The following is a 24,515-nucleotide window of genomic DNA, read 5'->3' as shown; positions in this document are numbered from 1 at the left end:
CGGGGTGAGAGGTTGAGGCAAATCGCCTGGCTGCTGGTTACGCACAGCCAGACACCAGGGCGGTTAGATGAACACAGGAGGGCGCGGTACACATCAGAGAAGCTTTGAAAACCAGTTTCATGACTGGCCAGGCTACGGTGTGAAAGTTCTGTTTGTTTCTCCTTGATGAACCCCCCCCCCCGCCCCTTTGTTCACTCTACTTCCGTGTAAGCTAACCACCCTCCCCGCCTCCCTTCGATCACCGCTTGCAGAGGCAATAAAGTCATTGTTGCTTCACATTCATGCATTCTTTATTCATTCATCACACAAATAAGGGGATGACTACCAAGGTAGCCCAGGAGGGGTGGTGGAGGAGGGAAGCAAAATGCCATACAGCACTTTAAAAGTTTACAACTTTAAAATTTATTGAATGCCAGCCTTCTTTTTGGGGGGCAATCCTCTGAGGGGGAGTGGCTGGTTGGCCGGAGGCCCCCCCCCACCGCGTTCTTGGGCGTCTGGGTGTGGAGGCTATGGAACTTGGGGAGGAGGGCGGTTGGTTACAGAGGGGCTGCAGTGGCAGTCTGTGCTCCAGCTGCCTTTGCTGCAGCTCAACCATACACTGGAGCATACTGGTTTGGTCCTCCAGCAGCCTCAGCATTGAATCCTGCCTCCTCTCATCACGCTGCCACCACATTTGAGCTTCAGCCCACCACTTATTCGCTTCAGCCTCCTGGTCATTTTGTGCTTTCCTGCACTCTGACATTATTTGCCTCCGCGCATTCGCCTGTGCTCTGTCAGTGCAGGAGGATACCATGAGCTCGGAGAACATTTCATCTCGAGTGCATTTTTTTTCCTTTCTAATCTTCACTAGCCTCTGGGAAGGAGAAGCTCCTGTGATCATTGAAACACATGCAGCTGGTGGAGAAAAAAAAAGGGACAGCAGTATTTAAAAGACAAATTTTATAAAACAGTGGCTACACTCTTTCAGGGTAAATCTTGCTGTTAACAAAAAGAAAAGGAGTACTTGTGGCACCTTAGAGACTAATCAATTTATTTCAGCATAAACTTTCGTGAGCTACAGCTCACTTCATCGGATGCATACTGTGGAAACTGCAGAAGACATTATATACACAGAGACCATGAAACAATACCTCCTCCCACCCCACTCTCCTGCTGGTAATAGCCCATCCAAAGTGACCACTCTCTTTACAATGTGTATGATAATCAAGGTTGGCCATTTCCAGCACAAATCCAGGTTTTCTCACACACACCCCCCCACCTACACAGAGCCCAGCTAAACTGCACAGAGCCAACAAAACGGTTCCTTACACATGGATTATTATGGCAATAAACTGTACTCGTGCTGGATTTCAAGGAACGCCCTGCTCAGCAATAGCTCTGCCCATGTTGTTATTATTATGTGCTATTTGTATTACAGTAGCACCTCGAAGCACCACCTGAGATCAAATGCAGCCAAGTAACTTCACCTCTTTGTGCTTCTACATCAGCCTCTAGCCATTGGCCGCTAGGAGGACACTTTCCCTGGGGGGCCACATTACCCCATAGGTCACTGTTGGTGATGGGCTACTGGACTGGGTAGACCAGTGGCCTGATCAGGGTTGGCAAATACCATGTCCTGTAGCAGTCAAACAAAGCTTCTTCTCTCATTCATGCCAACATCCCCAAGCATGCAGAATATACTGACACTCTTTTTTTTTTTTTTTTACTGTGTTTTGTTCTTCACCATTAAAACAATGAAGCCAAAGATGTCTGTGATTGGTTCGGTCACAGAGATCCCCTTGGGACTGTCACCTGATGTGCTTAAATTACCTCTGAGCCCATTTTCCCTGCCAGCTTGGGACGCCAGAACTCCTCGGGACTCCTTGACACACTAGCCTGCTGCAACAAAGGTCCAGGTTCTGGGCCAACCCCCAAAGCTGCAGACTTTAACTAAAAACAGCTCAGCAGGCTACATGTCCCCAGCACCCAGACACCCAGCTCCCAATGGGATCCAAACCCCAAAGAAATCTGTTTTACTCTGTATAAAGCTTATACAGGGTAAATTCATAAATTGTTCACCCTCTATATAAATGATAGAGAGATATGCACAGCTGTTTGCTCCCGCGGGTATTAATCACTTACTCTGGGTTTATTAATAAACAAAAGTAATTTTATTAAGTATAAAAAGTAGAATTTAAGTGGTTTCAAGTAATAACAGAACAGAACAAAGTAAGTCACCAAGCAAAATAAAACAAAACACACAAGTCTAAACCTAGTTCATTAAGAAACTGATTACAGCTACTATCTCATCCTCAAAGATGTTCCAATAAGCTTCTTTCATAGACTAGACTCCTTCCGAGTCTGGGCCTAATCCTTTCTCCTGGTACAGTCCTTGTTAGTTCCGGTGGTAAGCAGGTGTTTTCTCATGACTAGCAGCCCCCTTTGTCCTGCTACTCCCCCTTTTATGACTTTGGCACAAGGTGGGAATCTTTTGTGTCTGTTTGTCCCCACCCCCACCCCATCAATGGAAAAGTACAAGGATTACGATGGATTCCAGTATCTACATGTCACTGTAAAACCCCTAGTCTACATTCTTTCTGGGTTGGCCCACACGTACACAGGAAGGTTTGCAGGTAAATAAAACATTTACAGCAAATTGTCCTAGTCAATCGGCGCCATCAAGATATTAAACTACCATTAATGGCCCATATTTTGCGTAATTCCAATAGGACCTCAGAGTTATACTTCATATTTCTAGCTTCAGATACAAGAATGATACGTGCAAACAAATAGGAGGAATATATTGAGTAGGTTATAACCTTTGTTATGATACCTTAATTTATGAGTCCTGAATTTAGGATGGAAGAATCCCTTGCACCGCTACAGACTAGGGACCGAATGGCTAGGCAGCAGTTCTGGAGAAAAAGCCCTATGGGTTAACAGTGGACGAGAAGCTGCATATGAGTCAACAGTGAGCCCTTGTTGCCAAGAAGCTTAACGGCATTTTGGACTGTATAAGTAGGGGCATTGCCAGCAGAACGAGGGATGTGATCTTCCCCTCTATTCGACATTGGTGAGGCCTCATCTGGAGGACCGTGTCCAGTTTTGGGCCCCACACTACAAGAAGGATGTGAAAAAATTGGAAAGCATCCAGCGGAGGGCAACAAAAATGATTAGGGGACTGGAACACATAATTTATGAGGAGAGGCTGAGGGAACTGGGATTGTTTAGTCTGCGGAAGAGAAGAATGAGGGGGGATTTGATAGCTGCTTTCAACTACCTAAAAGACTTTCATTGTCATCAATTGGCTATGGATTGGTTTCCTTCCCACCAGTCTCGGAAGAAGGCCATGTCCCCTTGCTTCAGAGACACTAAAGGAGCTAAAATGAATGCATGGTTCTAAAATATTCAGGGAGGGAATTCTGATGAGACATTTGTGGGCTATATCTTCTGCTGCTAATGTAGCATGTCTCTCTCTCTCTCTCTCTCTCTCTCTCTCTCTCTCTAATCAGATTAGAATAAGGCTAGTGATAGCTGAAAGAACTAATTTCTAACTGTAACATCCACATTAGGATTCTTCCATCCTAAATGCAGGACTCTGCATTTGTCCTAGTTGACCCTCATCAGAATCCATAAGTGCTCCACTTAAACTGAAATTCACTAATGTGAGGAGCTCTTAAGTCTCATGTAAGGCCTATTTTACCTGGAACTTAGATGTTGCACTGGTGTTGTGCTGACCCTCTGCAAAGGAGTGAATTTCACCCAAGCAGAGGATTTTAGTCCTGTGATCAGAAGATGTGAGCGTTTTGGTGACATCCTCTGTGAGGGCTTCAGTCCTGTGTGAGGAATGTAGAGTTAAAGGGACCCATTGTCTCTGTTCATCATTGAACCTATGAATCCCCCTGGCTTTGCCGGGGATGCTTGGAAACACTGCCGACAGACTGAGGCTGCCAGTAAGTATTGTCATAGGGCAGTGTTAGTGGCGTTTCCAACCAGATTCCATTATAAAGGCCTATTGGAACTCACCACTTATAATTTTGGCCTGGAAATGTGCTTTGAAAGCCACCAGATTTGCTCAAAAGGCGAACAAGAACATGTTTCATGTGCCGGGGAAAGGCACAGGCTTGTAAAACTAAACTGGCTCTTTAGGAAGAGAACTATTGACAGAGGTGCTGCCACTGCATCTTGCCTTCTTGCCATGTGCACACAGACTGGCTTGCTGGTGTCTCCTCCATACTCTTTCCTCCTGTAACCTGTGTGCCTCCCTATTTTCAATGTAGGTTGCTACAGTTTAATACTGCTTTGTCTCTGTGCAACTCAGTGAGCAGAAGGATGGTCCAGTGGTTAGGGTCCTTGCCTAGAACTTGGAGAGCTCCATTCACTTCCCTCCTCTACTGCAGACTTTCTGTATGGCCTTAGACAAGACCCTTAGTCCCTGTGTGCATCAGTTCCCCATCTGAAAAATGAGGGTAACAGCACTTCCCTGTCCGTTGAGGACATGAAAGACTACACCAGTAATGGGGGACCAGCTTGGTACCACAGATAGAATAACAAGCTGGTATTCAAACTTTATATGTAGCTACATTTCCTTGAAGGCTCATGTGTTGGCTGTAGCTGAAGGTAAACATTGTTTATGATTAAGGAATATTCTGAATGATTTTTGTTGCACACGCTTTTGTGCAACAAAAATTGCTCTCATTATGAAAATGGGAAGTTTGTTCTTTGCCATAGATTTCAGAGGCAGCAGAATCAGGCCCCTTACTGGCTAATTAGATCTGATAAAGAACACGAGATTGTTTCTATTGTTGATATAAGGTTATTTCATGGCTGTGTTTCAGAGCTGAAGAACCGGGGTTTCCATCACTACTCTGTTGCTGGGTGTTAGGGTCTGATCCATAGCCCATTGATGACAAAGAAAGTCTTTTAGGCGCAGTTACTCACAGGTATCTTAGGAGCCTAACTCCCATTAAAATCAGTGGGAGACCGAAAGACTTTTGAGGGCCTTCCTTGCTTTTGGTGAGCATTTTGGCGAGGTGATAGCTTTTCCCAAGCTATTGGTGCCAGGCTCAGCATTAAGGTTGATTTCTTTTTCGTTAGCTCCTTTTGTTACAGCAAAAAGAAAGGGGAGCGAGAGCCTCATGCGTTCACATTTTTAGGGACATCTAGTACTTTTTTTGAAAATATTGATGAATTTGAAGAAGGGCTTTGTGAGATTAAACAACATGGAAACAAGGTAGAATATTGAATTCTAAAAGATGGTCTCTTTTTTCCTTAAATTTGGTATGGTTCTTCTCTTATTCTTTCATATGAATATTCCTTTCTCTAATGGCTCGAGGAGGAAATATTCTTTCTGATATCTAATCTACTTGTGTCATTTCTTAATTCCAGCTTCTGTCTTAATGTTATGCCTCTATCCGGAGTCTGAAAAGGTCCGTCTTTACATTTCTTTCCCTTCTGTAGATTTTTACTTGCTTTTAGGCCCTGATCTAACAACGTACTTAAGCATGTCCTTAACTTTAAGCATATGTGTAGTCCCAATTCATAGGGACTACTTATGTGCTTAAAATTAAGCTTGTGGATAAGTGCTTGGTCTGATTAGGGCCTAAAGCCCTTCTATATCATAATTAGAGCACTGATTTACTTTCCTTTATTTTATTTTATTTTATTTGGTCTTGCAATTGATGTGCTTTTCTCTGAACTGGGTCTCCTGGTTACACCACCACCATAGGGGCACTCTCCTGTTTCTCAGAATGTAGACACAAAGATGGGGCTTGCTCTGAAACAGCTGACTCTCCTTCTTCATGGATCATCAACATAGAAAAGCAGTTGCCAAGCTCTCTCCAAATCTTCAGTGTCCCTCCCCTCTTGAGCAGTCTGGAAAGCTAGAGCGCTACAGTCACCTGCTTATCCAGCAGGTGGCAGACTATTGTATAGCAAGCACTAGCCTGAAATGTCTCTGAATTCTGGTAGACTACGTGACATTGGACAGACAGTGCTTTATGTGTAACAGATAGGTGATGCTTCTCACGCCCAGTTTAATCAGTTACACAGAGAATTGATGGGATTCTCCAATCTTCTCTGTGATAGTAATTACTTTTTACAGTATTTATATTTCAGTAGCACCTCGGCACCCGATGCATGGACCCAAGAATTGCTGTGCCAGGTGCTTTATGAACACAGCTTCTTCTCATTTCAGCTGTGAGCAATCAGTCAGATTCAGAAGCGCCCTCCACCCGAAAAGCCTGAAGGTGTGCACTGAAGAGGGCCTTGCTACCGGAATAAACCAGGGAACCAGTAACCAGCCATGCCAGTGCTGTGTCTAGCAGTGGGATAAGGAGACCAAAAGCTGAGGAGGCTCCCGAGACATCCACAGCACCAGCCGTTCCTGTCTTTTCATTTCAGCAGCAGTGATCCGCGCCTTTTTTCTCTGCGGACGCCATACCAAGGCAAGCATGGAGGCCGCTCAGCTCACTTTGGCAATTAGGAGCACATTCAACACCACACGCATTATCCAGCAGTATATGCAGCACCAGAACCTGGCAAAGCGATACCGGGCGAGGAGGCGACGTCAGCGCGGTCACGTGAGTGATCAGGACATGTACACAGATTTCTCTAAGAGCATGGGCCCTGCCAATGCGTGCATCATGGTGCTAATGGGGCAGGTTCATGCTGTGGAACGCCGATTCTGGGCTCGGGAAACAAGCACAGACTGGTGGGACCGCATAGTGTTGCAGGTCTGGGACGATTCCCAGCGGTTGCGAAACTTTCGCATGCGTAAGGGCACTTTCATGGAACTTTGTGACTTGCTTTCCCCTGCCCTGAAGCGCATGAATTCCAGGATGAGAGCAGCCCTCACAGTTGAGAAGCGAATGGCGATAGCCCTGTGGAAGCTTGCAATGCCAGAAAGGTACCGGTCAGTTGGGAATCAATTTGGAGTGGGCAAATCTACTGTTGGGGCTGCTGTGATGCAAGTATCCCACGCAATCAAAGATCTGCTGATATCAAGGGTAGTGAGCCGGGGAAATGTGCAGGTCATAGTGGATGGCTTTGCTGCAACTGTGGTGGGGCCATAGACGGAACCCATATCCCTAGCTTGGCACCGGAGCACCAAGCTGCCGAGTACATAAACCGCAAGGGGTACTTTTCGATAGTGCTGCAAGCGCTGGTGGATCACAAGGGACGTTTCACCAACATCAACGTGGGATGGCCGGGAAAGGTACATGACGCTCGCATCTTCAGGAACTCTGGTCTGTTTCAAAAGCTGCAGGAAGGGACTTTATTCCCAGGCTAGAAAATAAATGTTGGGGATGTTGAAATGCCTATAGTTATCCTTGGGGACCCAGCCTACCCCTTAATGCCATGGCTCATGAAGCCGTAGACAGGCAGCCTGGACAGTAGTCAGGAGCTGTTCAACTACAGACTGAGCAAGTGCAGAATGGTGGTAGAATGTGCATTTGGACGTTTAAAGGCGTGCTGGCGCAGTTTATTGACTCGCTTAGACCGCAACAAAACCAATATTCCCACTGTTATTACAGCTTGCTGTGTGCTCCACAATATCTGTGAGAGTAAGGGGGAGACGTTTATGGCGGGGTGAGAGGTTGAGGCAAATCGCCTGGCTGCTGGTTACGCACAGCCAGACACCAGGGCGGTTAGATGAACACAGGAGGGCGCGGTACACATCAGAGAAGCTTTGAAAACCAGTTTCATGACTGGCCAGGCTACGGTGTGAAAGTTCTGTTTGTTTCTCCTTGATGAACCCCCCCCCCGCCCCTTTGTTCACTCTACTTCCGTGTAAGCTAACCACCCTCCCCGCCTCCCTTCGATCACCGCTTGCAGAGGCAATAAAGTCATTGTTGCTTCACATTCATGCATTCTTTATTCATTCATCACACAAATAAGGGGATGACTACCAAGGTAGCCCAGGAGGGGTGGTGGAGGAGGGAAGCAAAATGCCATACAGCACTTTAAAAGTTTACAACTTTAAAATTTATTGAATGCCAGCCTTCTTTTTGGGGGGCAATCCTCTGAGGGGGAGTGGCTGGTTGGCCGGAGGCCCCCCCCCACCGCGTTCTTGGGCGTCTGGGTGTGGAGGCTATGGAACTTGGGGAGGAGGGCGGTTGGTTACAGAGGGGCTGCAGTGGCAGTCTGTGCTCCAGCTGCCTTTGCTGCAGCTCAACCATACACTGGAGCATACTGGTTTGGTCCTCCAGCAGCCTCAGCATTGAATCCTGCCTCCTCTCATCACGCTGCCACCACATTTGAGCTTCAGCCCACCACTTATTCGCTTCAGCCTCCTGGTCATTTTGTGCTTTCCTGCACTCTGACATTATTTGCCTCCGCGCATTCGCCTGTGCTCTGTCAGTGCAGGAGGATACCATGAGCTCGGAGAACATTTCATCTCGAGTGCATTTTTTTTCCTTTCTAATCTTCACTAGCCTCTGGGAAGGAGAAGCTCCTGTGATCATTGAAACACATGCAGCTGGTGGAGAAAAAAAAAGGGACAGCAGTATTTAAAAGACAAATTTTATAAAACAGTGGCTACACTCTTTCAGGGTAAATCTTGCTGTTAACAAAAAGAAAAGGAGTACTTGTGGCACCTTAGAGACTAATCAATTTATTTCAGCATAAACTTTCGTGAGCTACAGCTCACTTCATCGGATGCATACTGTGGAAACTGCAGAAGACATTATATACACAGAGACCATGAAACAATACCTCCTCCCACCCCACTCTCCTGCTGGTAATAGCCCATCCAAAGTGACCACTCTCTTTACAATGTGTATGATAATCAAGGTTGGCCATTTCCAGCACAAATCCAGGTTTTCTCACACACACCCCCCCACCTACACAGAGCCCAGCTAAACTGCACAGAGCCAACAAAACGGTTCCTTACACATGGATTATTATGGCAATAAACTGTACTCGTGCTGGATTTCAAGGAACGCCCTGCTCAGCAATAGCTCTGCCCATGTTGTTATTATTATGTGCTATTTGTATTACAGTAGCACCTCGAAGCACCACCTGAGATCAAATGCAGCCAAGTAACTTCACCTCTTTGTGCTTCTACATCAGCCTCTAGCCATTGGCCGCTAGGAGGACACTTTCCCTGGGGGCCACATTACCCCATAGGTCACTGTTGGTGATGGGCTACTGGACTGGGTAGACCAGTGGCCTGATCAGGGTTGGCAAATACCATGTCCTGTAGCAGTCAAACAAAGCTTCTTCTCTCATTCATGCCAACATCCCCAAGCATGCAGAATATACTGACACTCTTTTTTTTTTTTTTTTACTGTGTTTTGTTCTTCACCATTAAAACAATGAAGCCAAAGATGTCTGTGATTGGTTCGGTCACAGAGATCCCCTTGGGACTGTCACCTGATGTGCTTAAATTACCTCTGAGCCCATTTTCCCTGCCAGCTTGGGACGCCAGAACTCCTCGGGACTCCTTGACACACTAGCCTGCTGCAACAAAGGTCCAGGTTCTGGGCCAACCCCCAAAGCTGCAGACTTTAACTAAAAACAGCTCAGCAGGCTACATGTCCCCAGCACCCAGACACCCAGCTCCCAATGGGATCCAAACCCCAAAGAAATCTGTTTTACTCTGTATAAAGCTTATACAGGGTAAATTCATAAATTGTTCACCCTCTATATAAATGATAGAGAGATATGCACAGCTGTTTGCTCCCGCGGGTATTAATCACTTACTCTGGGTTTATTAATAAACAAAAGTAATTTTATTAAGTATAAAAAGTAGAATTTAAGTGGTTTCAAGTAATAACAGAACAGAACAAAGTAAGTCACCAAGCAAAATAAAACAAAACACACAAGTCTAAACCTAGTTCATTAAGAAACTGATTACAGCTACTATCTCATCCTCAAAGATGTTCCAATAAGCTTCTTTCATAGACTAGACTCCTTCCGAGTCTGGGCCTAATCCTTTCTCCTGGTACAGTCCTTGTTAGTTCCGGTGGTAAGCAGGTGTTTTCTCATGACTAGCAGCCCCCTTTGTCCTGCTACTCCCCCTTTTATGACTTTGGCACAAGGTGGGAATCTTTTGTGTCTGTTTGTCCCCACCCCCACCCCATCAATGGAAAAGTACAAGGATTACGATGGATTCCAGTATCTACATGTCACTGTAAAACCCCTAGTCTACATTCTTTCTGGGTTGGCCCACACGTACACAGGAAGGTTTGCAGGTAAATAAAACATTTACAGCAAATTGTCCTAGTCAATCGGCGCCATCAAGATATTAAACTACCATTAATGGCCCATATTTTGCGTAATTCCAATAGGACCTCAGAGTTATACTTCATATTTCTAGCTTCAGATACAAGAATGATACGTGCAAACAAATAGGAGGAATATATTGAGTAGGTTATAACCTTTGTTATGATACCTTAATTTATGAGTCCTGAATTTAGGATGGAAGAATCCCTTGCACCGCTACAGACTAGGGACCGAATGGCTAGGCAGCAGTTCTGGAGAAAAAGCCCTATGGGTTAACAGTGGACGAGAAGCTGCATATGAGTCAACAGTGAGCCCTTGTTGCCAAGAAGCTTAACGGCATTTTGGACTGTATAAGTAGGGGCATTGCCAGCAGAACGAGGGATGTGATCTTCCCCTCTATTCGACATTGGTGAGGCCTCATCTGGAGGACCGTGTCCAGTTTTGGGCCCCACACTACAAGAAGGATGTGAAAAAATTGGAAAGCATCCAGCGGAGGGCAACAAAAATGATTAGGGGACTGGAACACATAATTTATGAGGAGAGGCTGAGGGAACTGGGATTGTTTAGTCTGCGGAAGAGAAGAATGAGGGGGGATTTGATAGCTGCTTTCAACTACCTAAAAGACTTTCATTGTCATCAATTGGCTATGGATTGGTTTCCTTCCCACCAGTCTCGGAAGAAGGCCATGTCCCCTTGCTTCAGAGACACTAAAGGAGCTAAAATGAATGCATGGTTCTAAAATATTCAGGGAGGGAATTCTGATGAGACATTTGTGGGCTATATCTTCTGCTGCTAATGTAGCATGTCTCTCTCTCTCTCTCTCTCTCTCTCTCTCTAATCAGATTAGAATAAGGCTAGTGATAGCTGAAAGAACTAATTTCTAACTGTAACATCCACATTAGGATTCTTCCATCCTAAATGCAGGACTCTGCATTTGTCCTAGTTGACCCTCATCAGAATCCATAAGTGCTCCACTTAAACTGAAATTCACTAATGTGAGGAGCTCTTAAGTCTCATGTAAGGCCTATTTTACCTGGAACTTAGATGTTGCACTGGTGTTGTGCTGACCCTCTGCAAAGGAGTGAATTTCACCCAAGCAGAGGATTTTAGTCCTGTGATCAGAAGATGTGAGCGTTTTGGTGACATCCTCTGTGAGGGCTTCAGTCCTGTGTGAGGAATGTAGAGTTAAAGGGACCCATTGTCTCTGTTCATCATTGAACCTATGAATCCCCCTGGCTTTGCCGGGGATGCTTGGAAACACTGCCGACAGACTGAGGCTGCCAGTAAGTATTGTCATAGGGCAGTGTTAGTGGCGTTTCCAACCAGATTCCATTATAAAGGCCTATTGGAACTCACCACTTATAATTTTGGCCTGGAAATGTGCTTTGAAAGCCACCAGATTTGCTCAAAAGGCGAACAAGAACATGTTTCATGTGCCGGGGAAAGGCACAGGCTTGTAAAACTAAACTGGCTCTTTAGGAAGAGAACTATTGACAGAGGTGCTGCCACTGCATCTTGCCTTCTTGCCATGTGCACACAGACTGGCTTGCTGGTGTCTCCTCCATACTCTTTCCTCCTGTAACCTGTGTGCCTCCCTATTTTCAATGTAGGTTGCTACAGTTTAATACTGCTTTGTCTCTGTGCAACTCAGTGAGCAGAAGGATGGTCCAGTGGTTAGGGTCCTTGCCTAGAACTTGGAGAGCTCCATTCACTTCCCTCCTCTACTGCAGACTTTCTGTATGGCCTTAGACAAGACCCTTAGTCCCTGTGTGCATCAGTTCCCCATCTGAAAAATGAGGGTAACAGCACTTCCCTGTCCGTTGAGGACATGAAAGACTACACCAGTAATGGGGGACCAGCTTGGTACCACAGATAGAATAACAAGCTGGTATTCAAACTTTATATGTAGCTACATTTCCTTGAAGGCTCATGTGTTGGCTGTAGCTGAAGGTAAACATTGTTTATGATTAAGGAATATTCTGAATGATTTTTGTTGCACACGCTTTTGTGCAACAAAAATTGCTCTCATTATGAAAATGGGAAGTTTGTTCTTTGCCATAGATTTCAGAGGCAGCAGAATCAGGCCCCTTACTGGCTAATTAGATCTGATAAAGAACACGAGATTGTTTCTATTGTTGATATAAGGTTATTTCATGGCTGTGTTTCAGAGCTGAAGAACCGGGGTTTCCATCACTACTCTGTTGCTGGGTGTTAGGGTCTGATCCATAGCCCATTGATGACAAAGAAAGTCTTTTAGGCGCAGTTACTCACAGGTATCTTAGGAGCCTAACTCCCATTAAAATCAGTGGGAGACCGAAAGACTTTTGAGGGCCTTCCTTGCTTTTGGTGAGCATTTTGGCGAGGTGATAGCTTTTCCCAAGCTATTGGTGCCAGGCTCAGCATTAAGGTTGATTTCTTTTTCGTTAGCTCCTTTTGTTACAGCAAAAAGAAAGGGGAGCGAGAGCCTCATGCGTTCACATTTTTAGGGACATCTAGTACTTTTTTTGAAAATATTGATGAATTTGAAGAAGGGCTTTGTGAGATTAAACAACATGGAAACAAGGTAGAATATTGAATTCTAAAAGATGGTCTCTTTTTTCCTTAAATTTGGTATGGTTCTTCTCTTATTCTTTCATATGAATATTCCTTTCTCTAATGGCTCGAGGAGGAAATATTCTTTCTGATATCTAATCTACTTGTGTCATTTCTTAATTCCAGCTTCTGTCTTAATGTTATGCCTCTATCCGGAGTCTGAAAAGGTCCGTCTTTACATTTCTTTCCCTTCTGTAGATTTTTACTTGCTTTTAGGCCCTGATCTAGCAACGTACTTAAGCATGTTCTTAACTTTAACCATATGTGTAGTCCCAATTCATAGGGACTACTTATGTGCTTAAAATTAAGCTTGTGGATAAGTGCTTGGTCTGATTAGGGCCTAAAGCCCTTCTATATCATAATTAGAGCACTGATTTACTTTCCTTTATTTTATTTTATTTTATTTGGTCTTGCAATTGATGTGCTTTTCTCTGAACTGGGTCTCCTGGTTACACCACCACCATAGGGGCACTCTCCTGTTTCTCAGAATGTAGACACAAAGATGGGGCTTGCTCTGAAACAGCTGACTCTCCTTCTTCATGGATCATCAACATAGAAAAGCAGTTGCCAAGCTCTCTCCAAATCTTCAGTGTCCCTCCCCTCTTGAGCAGTCTGGAAAGCTAGAGCGCTACAGTCACCTGCTTATCCAGCAGGTGGCAGACTATTGTATAGCAAGCACTAGCCTGAAATGTCTCTGAATTCTGGTAGACTACGTGACATTGGACAGACAGTGCTTTATGTGTAACAGATAGGTGATGCTTCTCACGCCCAGTTTAATCAGTTACACAGAGAATTGATGGGATTCTCCAATCTTCTCTGTGATAGTAATTACTTTTTACAGTATTTATATTTCAGTAGCACCTCGGCACCCGATGCATGGACCCAAGAATTGCTGTGCCAGGTGCTTTATGAACACAGCTTCTTCTCATTTCAGCTGTGAGCAATCAGTCAGATTCAGAAGCGCCCTCCACCCGAAAAGCCTGAAGGTGTGCACTGAAGAGGGCCTTGCTACCGGAATAAACCAGGGAACCAGTAACCAGCCATGCCAGTGCTGTGTCTAGCAGTGGGATAAGGAGACCAAAAGCTGAGGAGTCTCCCGAGACATCCACAGCACCAGCCGTTCCTGTCTTTTCATTTCAGCAGCAGTGATCCGCGCCTTTTTTCTCTGCGGACGCCATACCAAGGCAAGCATGGAGGCCGCTCAGCTCACTTTGGCAATTAGGAGCACATTCAACACCACACGCATTATCCAGCAGTATATGCAGCACCAGAACCTGGCAAAGCGATACCGGGCGAGGAGGCGACGTCAGCGCGGTCACGTGAGTGATCAGGACATGTACACAGATTTCTCTAAGAGCATGGGCCCTGCCAATGCGTGCATCATGGTGCTAATGGGGCAGGTTCATGCTGTGGAACGCCGATTCTGGGCTCGGGAAACAAGCACAGACTGGTGGGACCGCATAGTGTTGCAGGTCTGGGACGATTCCCAGCGGTTGCGAAACTTTCGCATGCGTAAGGGCACTTTCATGGAACTTTGTGACTTGCTTTCCCCTGCCCTGAAGCGCATGAATTCCAGGATGAGAGCAGCCCTCACAGTTGAGAAGCGAATGGCGATAGCCCTGTGGAAGCTTGCAATGCCAGAAAGGTACCGGTCAGTTGGGAATCAATTTGGAGTGGGCAAATCTACTGTTGGGGCTGCTGTGATGCAAGTATCCCACGCAATCAAAGATCTGCTGATATCAAGGGTAGTGAGCCGGGGAAATGTGCAGGTCATAGTGGATGGCTTTGCTGCAACTGTGGTGGGGCCATAGACGGAACCCATATCCCTAGCTTGGCACCGGAGCACCAAGCTGCCGAGTACATAAACCGCAAGGGGTACTTTTCGATAGTGCTGCAAGCGCTGGTGGATCACAAGGGACGTTTCACCAACATCAACGTGGGATGGCCGGGAAAGGTACATGACGCTCGCATCTTCAGGAACACTGGTCTGTTTCAAAAGCTGCAGGAAGGGACTTTATTCCCAGGCTAGAAAATAAATGTTGGGGATGTTGAAATGCCTATAGTTATCCTTGGGGACCCAGCCTACCCCTTAATGCCATGGCTCATGAAGCCGTAGACAGGCAGCCTGGACAGTAGTCAGGAGCTGTTCAACTACAGACTGAGCAAGTGCAGAATGGTGGTAGAATGTGCATTTGGACGTTTAAAGGCGTGCTGGCGCAGTTTATTGACTCGCTTAGACCGCAACAAAACCAATATTCCCACTGTTATTACAGCTTGCTGTGTGCTCCACAATATCTGTGAGAGTAAGGGGGAGACGTTTATGGCGGGGTGAGAGGTTGAGGCAAATCGCCTGGCTGCTGGTTACGCACAGCCAGACACCAGGGCGGTTAGATGAACACAGGAGGGCGCGGTACACATCAGAGAAGCTTTGAAAACCAGTTTCATGACTGGCCAGGCTACGGTGTGAAAGTTCTGTTTGTTTCTCCTTGATGAACCCCCCCCCCCGCCCCTTTGTTCACTCTACTTCCGTGTAAGCTAACCACCCTCCCCGCCTCCCTTCGATCACCGCTTGCAGAGGCAATAAAGTCATTGTTGCTTCACATTCATGCATTCTTTATTCATTCATCACACAAATAAGGGGATGACTACCAAGGTAGCCCAGGAGGGGTGGTGGAGGAGGGAAGCAAAATGCCATACAGCACTTTAAAAGTTTACAACTTTAAAATTTATTGAATGCCAGCCTTCTTTTTGGGGGGCAATCCTCTGAGGGGGAGTGGCTGGTTGGCCGGAGGCCCCCCCCCACCGCGTTCTTGGGCGTCTGGGTGTGGAGGCTATGGAACTTGGGGAGGAGGGCGGTTGGTTACAGAGGGGCTGCAGTGGCAGTCTGTGCTCCAGCTGCCTTTGCTGCAGCTCAACCATACACTGGAGCATACTGGTTTGGTCCTCCAGCAGCCTCAGCATTGAATCCTGCCTCCTCTCATCACGCTGCCACCACATTTGAGCTTCAGCCCACCACTTATTCGCTTCAGCCTCCTGGTCATTTTGTGCTTTCCTGCACTCTGACATTATTTGCCTCCGCGCATTCGCCTGTGCTCTGTCAGTGCAGGAGGATAGCATGAGCTCGGAGAACATTTCATCTCGAGTGCATTTTTTTTCCTTTCTAATCTTCACTAGCCTCTGGGAAGGAGAAGCTCCTGTGATCATTGAAACACATGCAGCTGGTGGAGAAAAAAAAAGGGACAGCAGTATTTAAAAGACAAATTTTATAAAACAGTGGCTACACTCTTTCAGGGTAAATCTTGCTGTTAACAAAAAGAAAAGGAGTACTTGTGGCACCTTAGAGACTAATCAATTTATTTCAGCATAAACTTTCGTGAGCTACAGCTCACTTCATCGGATGCATACTGTGGAAACTGCAGAAGACATTATATACACAGAGACCATGAAACAATACCTCCTCCCACCCCACTCTCCTGCTGGTAATAGCCCATCCAAAGTGACCACTCTCTTTACAATGTGTATGATAATCAAGGTTGGCCATTTCCAGCACAAATCCAGGTTTTCTCACACACACCCCCCCACCTACACAGAGCCCAGCTAAACTGCACAGAGCCAACAAAACGGTTCCTTACACATGGATTATTATGGCAATAAACTGTACTCGTGCTGGATTTCAAGGAACGCCCTGCTCAGCAATAGCTCTGCCCATGTTGTTATTATTATGTGCTATTTGTATTACAGTAGCACCTCGAAGCACCACCTGAGATCAAATGCAGCCAAGTAACTTCACCTCTTTGTGCTTCTACATCAGCCTCTAGCCATTGGCCGCTAGGAGGACACTTTCCCTGGGGGCCACATTACCCCATAGGTCACTGTTGGTGATGGGCTACTGGACTGGGTAGACCAGTGGCCTGATCAGGGTTGGCAAATACCATGTCCTGTAGCAGTCAAACAAAGCTTCTTCTCTCATTCATGCCAACATCCCCAAGCATGCAGAATATACTGACACTCTTTTTTTTTTTTTTTTACTGTGTTTTGTTCTTCACCATTAAAACAATGAAGCCAAAGATGTCTGTGATTGGTTCGGTCACAGAGATCCCCTTGGGACTGTCACCTGATGTGCTTAAATTACCTCTGAGCCCATTTTCCCTGCCAGCTTGGGACGCCAGAACTCCTCGGGACTCCTTGACACACTAGCCTGCTGCAACAAAGGTCCAGGTTCTGGGCCAACCCCCAAAGCTGCAGACTTTAACTAAAAACAGCTCAGCAGGCTACATGTCCCCAGCACCCAGACACCCAGCTCCCAATGGGATCCAAACCCCAAAGAAATCTGTTTTACTCTGTATAAAGCTTATACAGGGTAAATTCATAAATTGTTCACCCTCTATATAAATGATAGAGAGATATGCACAGCTGTTTGCTCCCGCGGGTATTAATCACTTACTCTGGGTTTATTAATAAACAAAAGTAATTTTATTAAGTATAAAAAGTAGAATTTAAGTGGTTTCAAGTAATAACAGAACAGAACAAAGTAAGTCACCAAGCAAAATAAAACAAAACACACAAGTCTAAACCTAGTTCATTAAGAAACTGATTACAGCTACTATCTCATCCTCAAAGATGTTCCAATAAGCTTCTTTCATAGACTAGACTCCTTCCGAGTCTGGGCCTAATCCTTTCTCCTGGTACAGTCCTTGTTAGTTCCGGTGGTAAGCAGGTGTTTTCTCATGACTAGCAGCCCCCTTTGTCCTGCTACTCCCCCTTTTATGACTTTGGCACAAGGTGGGAATCTTTTGTGTCTGTTTGTCCCCACCCCCACCCCATCAATGGAAAAGTACAAGGATTACGATGGATTCCAGTATCTACATGTCACTGTAAAACCCCTAGTCTACATTCTTTCTGGGTTGGCCCACACGTACACAGGAAGGTTTGCAGGTAAATAAAACATTTACAGCAAATTGTCCTAGTCAATCGGCGCCATCAAGATATTAAACTACCATTAATGGCCCATATTTTGCGTAATTCCAATAGGACCTCAGAGTTATACTTCATATTTCTAGCTTCAGATACAAGAATGATACGTGCAAACAAATAGGAGGAATATATTGAGTAGGTTATAACCTTTGTTATGATACCTTAATTTATGAGTCCTGAATTTAGGATGGAAGAATCCCTTGCACCGCTACAGACTAGGGACCGAATGGCTAGGCAGCAGTTCTGGAGAAAAAGCCCTACGGGTTAACAGTGGACGAGAAGCTGCATATGAGTCAACAGTGAGCCCTTGTTGCCAAGAAGCTTAACGGCATTTTGGACTGTATAAGTAGGGGCATTGCCAGCAGAACGAGGGATGTGATCTTCCCCTCTATTCGACATTGGTGAGGCCTCATCTGGAGGACCGTGTCCAGTTTTGGGCCCCACACTACAAGAAGGATGTGAAAAAATTGGAAAGCATCCAGCGGAGGGCAACAAAAATGATTAGGGGACTGGAACACATAATTTATGAGGAGAGGCTGAGGGAACTGGGATTGTTTAGTCTGCGGAAGAGAAGAATGAGGGGGGATTTGATAGCTGCTTTCAACTACCTAAAAGACTTTCATTGTCATCAATTGGCTATGGATTGGTTTCCTTCCCACCAGTCTCGGAAGAAGGCCATGTCCCCTTGCTTCAGAGACACTAAAGGAGCTAAAATGAATGCATGGTTCTAAAATATTCAGGGAGGGAATTCTGATGAGACATTTGTGGGCTATATCTTCTGCTGCTAATGTAGCATGTCTCTCTCTCTCTCTCTCTCTCTCTCTCTCTAATCAGATTAGAATAAGGCTAGTGATAGCTGAAAGAACTAATTTCTAACTGTAACATCCACATTAGGATTCTTCCATCCTAAATGCAGGACTCTGCATTTGTCCTAGTTGACCCTCATCAGAATCCATAAGTGCTCCACTTAAACTGAAATTCACTAATGTGAGGAGCTCTTAAGTCTCATGTAAGGCCTATTTTACCTGGAACTTAGATGTTGCACTGGTGTTGTGCTGACCCTCTGCAAAGGAGTGAATTTCACCCAAGCAGAGGATTTTAGTCCTGTGATCAGAAGATGTGAGCGTTTTGGTGACATCCTCTGTGAGGGCTTCAGTCCTGTGTGAGGAATGTAGAGTTAAAGGGACCCATTGTCTCTGTTCATCATTGAACCTATGAATCCCCCTGGCTTTGCCGGGGATGCTTGGAAACACTGCCGACAGACTGAGGCTGCCAGTAAGTATTGTCATAGGGCAGTGTTAGTGGCGTTTCCAACCAGATTCCATTATAAAGGCCTATTGGAACTCACCACTTATAATTTTGGCCTGGAAATGTGCTTTGAAAGCCACCAGATTTGCTCAAAAGGCGAACAAGAACATGTTTCATGTGCCGGGGAAAGGCACAGGCTTGTAAAACTAAACTGGCTCTTTAGGAAGAGAACTATTGACAGAGGTGCTGCCACTGCATCTTGCCTTCTTGCCATGTGCACACAGACTGGCTTGCTGGTGTCTCCTCCATACTCTTTCCTCCTGTAACCTGTGTGCCTCCCTATTTTCAATGTAGGTTGCTACAGTTTAATACTGCTTTGTCTCTGTGCAACTCAGTGAGCAGAAGGATGGTCCAGTGGTTAGGGTCCTTGCCTAGAACTTGGAGAGCTCCATTCACTTCCCTCCTCTACTGCAGACTTTCTGTATGGCCTTAGACAAGACCCTTAGTCCCTGTGTGCATCAGTTCCCCATCTGAAAAATGAGGGTAACAGCACTTCCCTGTCCGTTGAGGACATGAAAGACTACACCAGTAATGGGGGACCAGCTTGGTACCACAGATAGAATAACAAGCTGGTATTCAAACTTTATATGTAGCTACATTTCCTTGAAGGCTCATGTGTTGGCTGTAGCTGAAGGTAAACATTGTTTATGATTAAGGAATATTCTGAATGATTTTTGTTGCACACGCTTTTGGGGCCAGCTCCAAATTCAGTGGGAGTTATCGGCCCAAATTGCTCTCATTATGAAAATGGGAAGTTTGTTCTTTGCCATAGATTTCAGAGGCAGCAGAATCAGGCCCCTTACTGGCTAATTAGATCTGATAAAGAACACGAGATTGTTTCTATTGTTGATATAAGGTTATTTCATGGCTGTGTTTCAGAGCTGAAGAACCGGGGTTTCCATCACTACTCTGTTGCTGGGTGTTAGGGTCTGATCCATAGCCCATTGATGACAAAGAAAGTCTTTTAGGCGCAGTTACTCACAGGTATCTTAGGAGCCTAACTCCCATTAAAATCAGTGGGAGACCGAAAGACTTTTGAGGGCCTTCCTTGCTTTTGGTGAGCATTTTGGCGAGGTGATAGCTTTTCCCAAGCTATTGGTGCCAGGCTCAGCATTAAGGTTGATTTCTTTTTCGTTAGCTCCTTTTGTTACAGCAAAAAGAAAGGGGAGCGAGAGCCTCATGCGTTCACATTTTTAGGGACATCTAGTACTTTTTTTGAAAATATTGATGAATTTGAAGAAGGGCTTTGTGAGATTAAACAACATGGAAACAAGGTAGAATATTGAATTCTAAAAGATGGTCTCTTTTTTCCTTAAATTTGGTATGGTTCTTCTCTTATTCTTTCATATGAATATTCCTTTCTCTAATGGCTCGAGGAGGAAATATTCTTTCTGATATCTAATCTACTTGTGTCATTTCTTAATTCCAGCTTCTGTCTTAATGTTATGCCTCTATCCGGAGTCTGAAAAGGTCCGTCTTTACATTTCTTTCCCTTCTGTAGATTTTTACTTGCTTTTAGGCCCTGATCTAGCAACGTACTTAAGCATGTTCTTAACTTTAACCATATGTGTAGTCCCAATTCATAGGGACTACTTATGTGCTTAAAATTAAGCTTGTGGATAAGTGCTTGGTCTGATTAGGGCCTAAAGCCCTTCTATATCATAATTAGAGCACTGATTTACTTTCCTTTATTTTATTTTATTTTATTTGGTCTTGCAATTGATGTGCTTTTCTCTGAACTGGGTCTCCTGGTTACACCACCACCATAGGGGCACTCTCCTGTTTCTCAGAATGTAGACACAAAGATGGGGCTTGCTCTGAAACAGCTGACTCTCCTTCTTCATGGATCATCAACATAGAAAAGCAGTTGCCAAGCTCTCTCCAAATCTTCAGTGTCCCTCCCCTCTTGAGCAGTCTGGAAAGCTAGAGCGCTACAGTCACCTGCTTATCCAGCAGGTGGCAGACTATTGTATAGCAAGCACTAGCCTGAAATGTCTCTGAATTCTGGTAGACTACGTGACATTGGACAGACAGTGCTTTATGTGTAACAGATAGGTGATGCTTCTCACGCCCAGTTTAATCAGTTACACAGAGAATTGATGGGATTCTCCAATCTTCTCTGTGATAGTAATTACTTTTTACAGTATTTATATTTCAGTAGCACCTCGGCACCCGATGCATGGACCCAAGAATTGCTGTGCCAGGTGCTTTATGAACACAGCTTCTTCTCATTTCAGCTGTGAGCAATCAGTCAGATTCAGAAGCGCCCTCCACCCGAAAAGCCTGAAGGTGTGCACTGAAGAGGGCCTTGCTACCGGAATAAACCAGGGAACCAGTAACCAGCCATGCCAGTGCTGTGTCTAGCAGTGGGATAAGGAGACCAAAAGCTGAGGAGGCTCCCGAGACATCCACAGCACCAGCCGTTCCTGTCTTTTCATTTCAGCAGCAGTGATCCGCGCCTTTTTTCTCTGCGGACGCCATACCAAGGCAAGCATGGAGGCCGCTCAGCTCACTTTGGCAATTAGGAGCACATTCAACACCACACGCATTATCCAGCAGTATATGCAGCACCAGAACCTGGCAAAGCGATACCGGGCGAGGAGGCGACGTCAGCGCGGTCACGTGAGTGATCAGGACATGTACACAGATTTCTCTAAGAGCATGGGCCCTGCCAATGCGTGCATCATGGTGCTAATGGGGCAGGTTCATGCTGTGGAACGCCGATTCTGGGCTCGGGAAACAAGCACAGACTGGTGGGACCGCATAGTGTTGCAGGTCTGGGACGATTCCCAGCGGTTGCGAAACTTTCGCATGCGTAAGGGCACTTTCATGGAACTTTGTGACTTGCTTTCCCCTGCCCTGAAGCGCATGAATTCCAGGATGAGAGCAGCCCTCACAGTTGAGAAGCGAATGGCGATAGCCCTGTGGAAGCTTGCAATGCCAGAAAGGTACCGGTCAGTTGGGAATCAATTTGGAGTGGGCAAATCTACTGTTGGGGCTGCTGTGATGCAAGTATCCCACGCAATCAAAGATCTGCTGATATCAAGGGTAGTGAGCCGGGGAAATGTGCAGGTCATAGTGGATGGCTTTGCTGCAACTGTGGTGGGGCCATAGACGGAACCCATATCCCTAGCTTGGCACCGGAGCACCAAGCTGCCGAGTACATAAACCGCAAGGGGTACTTTTCGATAGTGCTGCAAGCGCTGGTGGATCACAAGGGACGTTTCACCAACATCAACGTGGGATGGCCGGGAAAGGTACATGACGCTCGCATCTTCAGGAACTCTGGTCTGTTTCAAAAGCTGCAGGAAGGGACTTTATTCCCAGGCTAGAAAATAAATGTTGGGGATGTTGAAATGCCTATAGTTATCCTTGGGGACCCAGCCTACCCCTTAATGCCATGGCTCATGAAGCCGTAGACAGGCAGCCTGGACAGTAGTCAGGAGCTGTTCAACTACAGACTGAGCAAGTGCAGAATGGTGGTAGAATGTGCATTTGGACGTTTAAAGGCGTGCTGGCGCAGTTTATTGACTCGCTTAGACCGCAACAAAACCAATATTCCCACTGTTATTACAGCTTGCTGTGTGCTCCACAATATCTGTGAGAGTAAGGGGGAGACGTTTATGGCGGGGTGAGAGGTTGAGGCAAATCGCCTGGCTGCTGGTTACGCACAGCCAGACACCAGGGCGGTTAGATGAACACAGGAGGGCGCGGTACACATCAGAGAAGCTTTGAAAACCAGTTTCATGACTGGCCAGGCTACGGTGTGAAAGTTCTGTTTGTTTCTCCTTGATGAACCCCCCCCCCGCCCCTTTGTTCACTCTACTTCCGTGTAAGCTAACCACCCTCCCCGCCTCCCTTCGATCACCGCTTGCAGAGGCAATAAAGTCATTGTTGCTTCACATTCATGCATTCTTTATTCATTCATCACACAAATAAGGGGATGACTACCAAGGTAGCCCAGGAGGGGTGGTGGAGGAGGGAAGCAAAATGCCATACAGCACTTTAAAAGTTTACAACTTTAAAATTTATTGAATGCCAGCCTTCTTTTTGGGGGGCAATCCTCTGAGGGGGAGTGGCTGGTTGGCCGGAGGCCCCCCCCCACCGCGTTCTTGGGCGTCTGGGTGTGGAGGCTATGGAACTTGGGGAGGAGGGCGGTTGGTTACAGAGGGGCTGCAGTGGCAGTCTGTGCTCCAGCTGCCTTTGCTGCAGCTCAACCATACACTGGAGCATACTGGTTTGGTCCTCCAGCAGCCTCAGCATTGAATCCTGCCTCCTCTCATCACGCTGCCACCACATTTGAGCTTCAGCCCACCACTTATTCGCTTCAGCCTCCTGGTCATTTTGTGCTTTCCTGCACTCTGACATTATTTGCCTCCGCGCATTCGCCTGTGCTCTGTCAGTGCAGGAGGATACCATGAGCTCGGAGAACATTTCATCTCGAGTGCATTTTTTTTCCTTTCTAATCTTCACTAGCCTCTGGGAAGGAGAAGCTCCTGTGATCATTGAAACACATGCAGCTGGTGGAGAAAAAAAAAGGGACAGCAGTATTTAAAAGACAAATTTTATAAAACAGTGGCTACACTCTTTCAGGGTAAATCTTGCTGTTAACAAAAAGAAAAGGAGTACTTGTGGCACCTTAGAGACTAATCAATTTATTTCAGCATAAACTTTCGTGAGCTACAGCTCACTTCATCGGATGCATACTGTGGAAACTGCAGAAGACATTATATACACAGAGACCATGAAACAATACCTCCTCCCACCCCACTCTCCTGCTGGTAATAGCCCATCCAAAGTGACCACTCTCTTTACAATGTGTATGATAATCAAGGTTGGCCATTTCCAGCACAAATCCAGGTTTTCTCACACACACCCCCCCACCTACACAGAGCCCAGCTAAACTGCACAGAGCCAACAAAACGGTTCCTTACACATGGATTATTATGGCAATAAACTGTACTCGTGCTGGATTTCAAGGAACGCCCTGCTCAGCAATAGCTCTGCCCATGTTGTTATTATTATGTGCTATTTGTATTACAGTAGCACCTCGAAGCACCACCTGAGATCAAATGCAGCCAAGTAACTTCACCTCTTTGTGCTTCTACATCAGCCTCTAGCCATTGGCCGCTAGGAGGACACTTTCCCTGGGGGCCACATTACCCCATAGGTCACTGTTGGTGATGGGCTACTGGACTGGGTAGACCAGTGGCCTGATCAGGGTTGGCAAATACCATGTCCTGTAGCAGTCAAACAAAGCTTCTTCTCTCATTCATGCCAACATCCCCAAGCATGCAGAATATACTGACACTCTTTTTTTTTTTTTTTTACTGTGTTTTGTTCTTCACCATTAAAACAATGAAGCCAAAGATGTCTGTGATTGGTTCGGTCACAGAGATCCCCTTGGGACTGTCACCTGATGTGCTTAAATTACC

The sequence above is a fragment of the Lepidochelys kempii genome, chromosome 10 (genome assembly GCF_965140285.1).
Source record: "Lepidochelys kempii isolate rLepKem1 chromosome 10, rLepKem1.hap1, whole genome shotgun sequence".
In the NCBI taxonomy this organism is placed as follows: Eukaryota; Metazoa; Chordata; order Testudines; family Cheloniidae; genus Lepidochelys; species Lepidochelys kempii.
Note: the sequence above shows the minus strand (reverse complement) of the source record.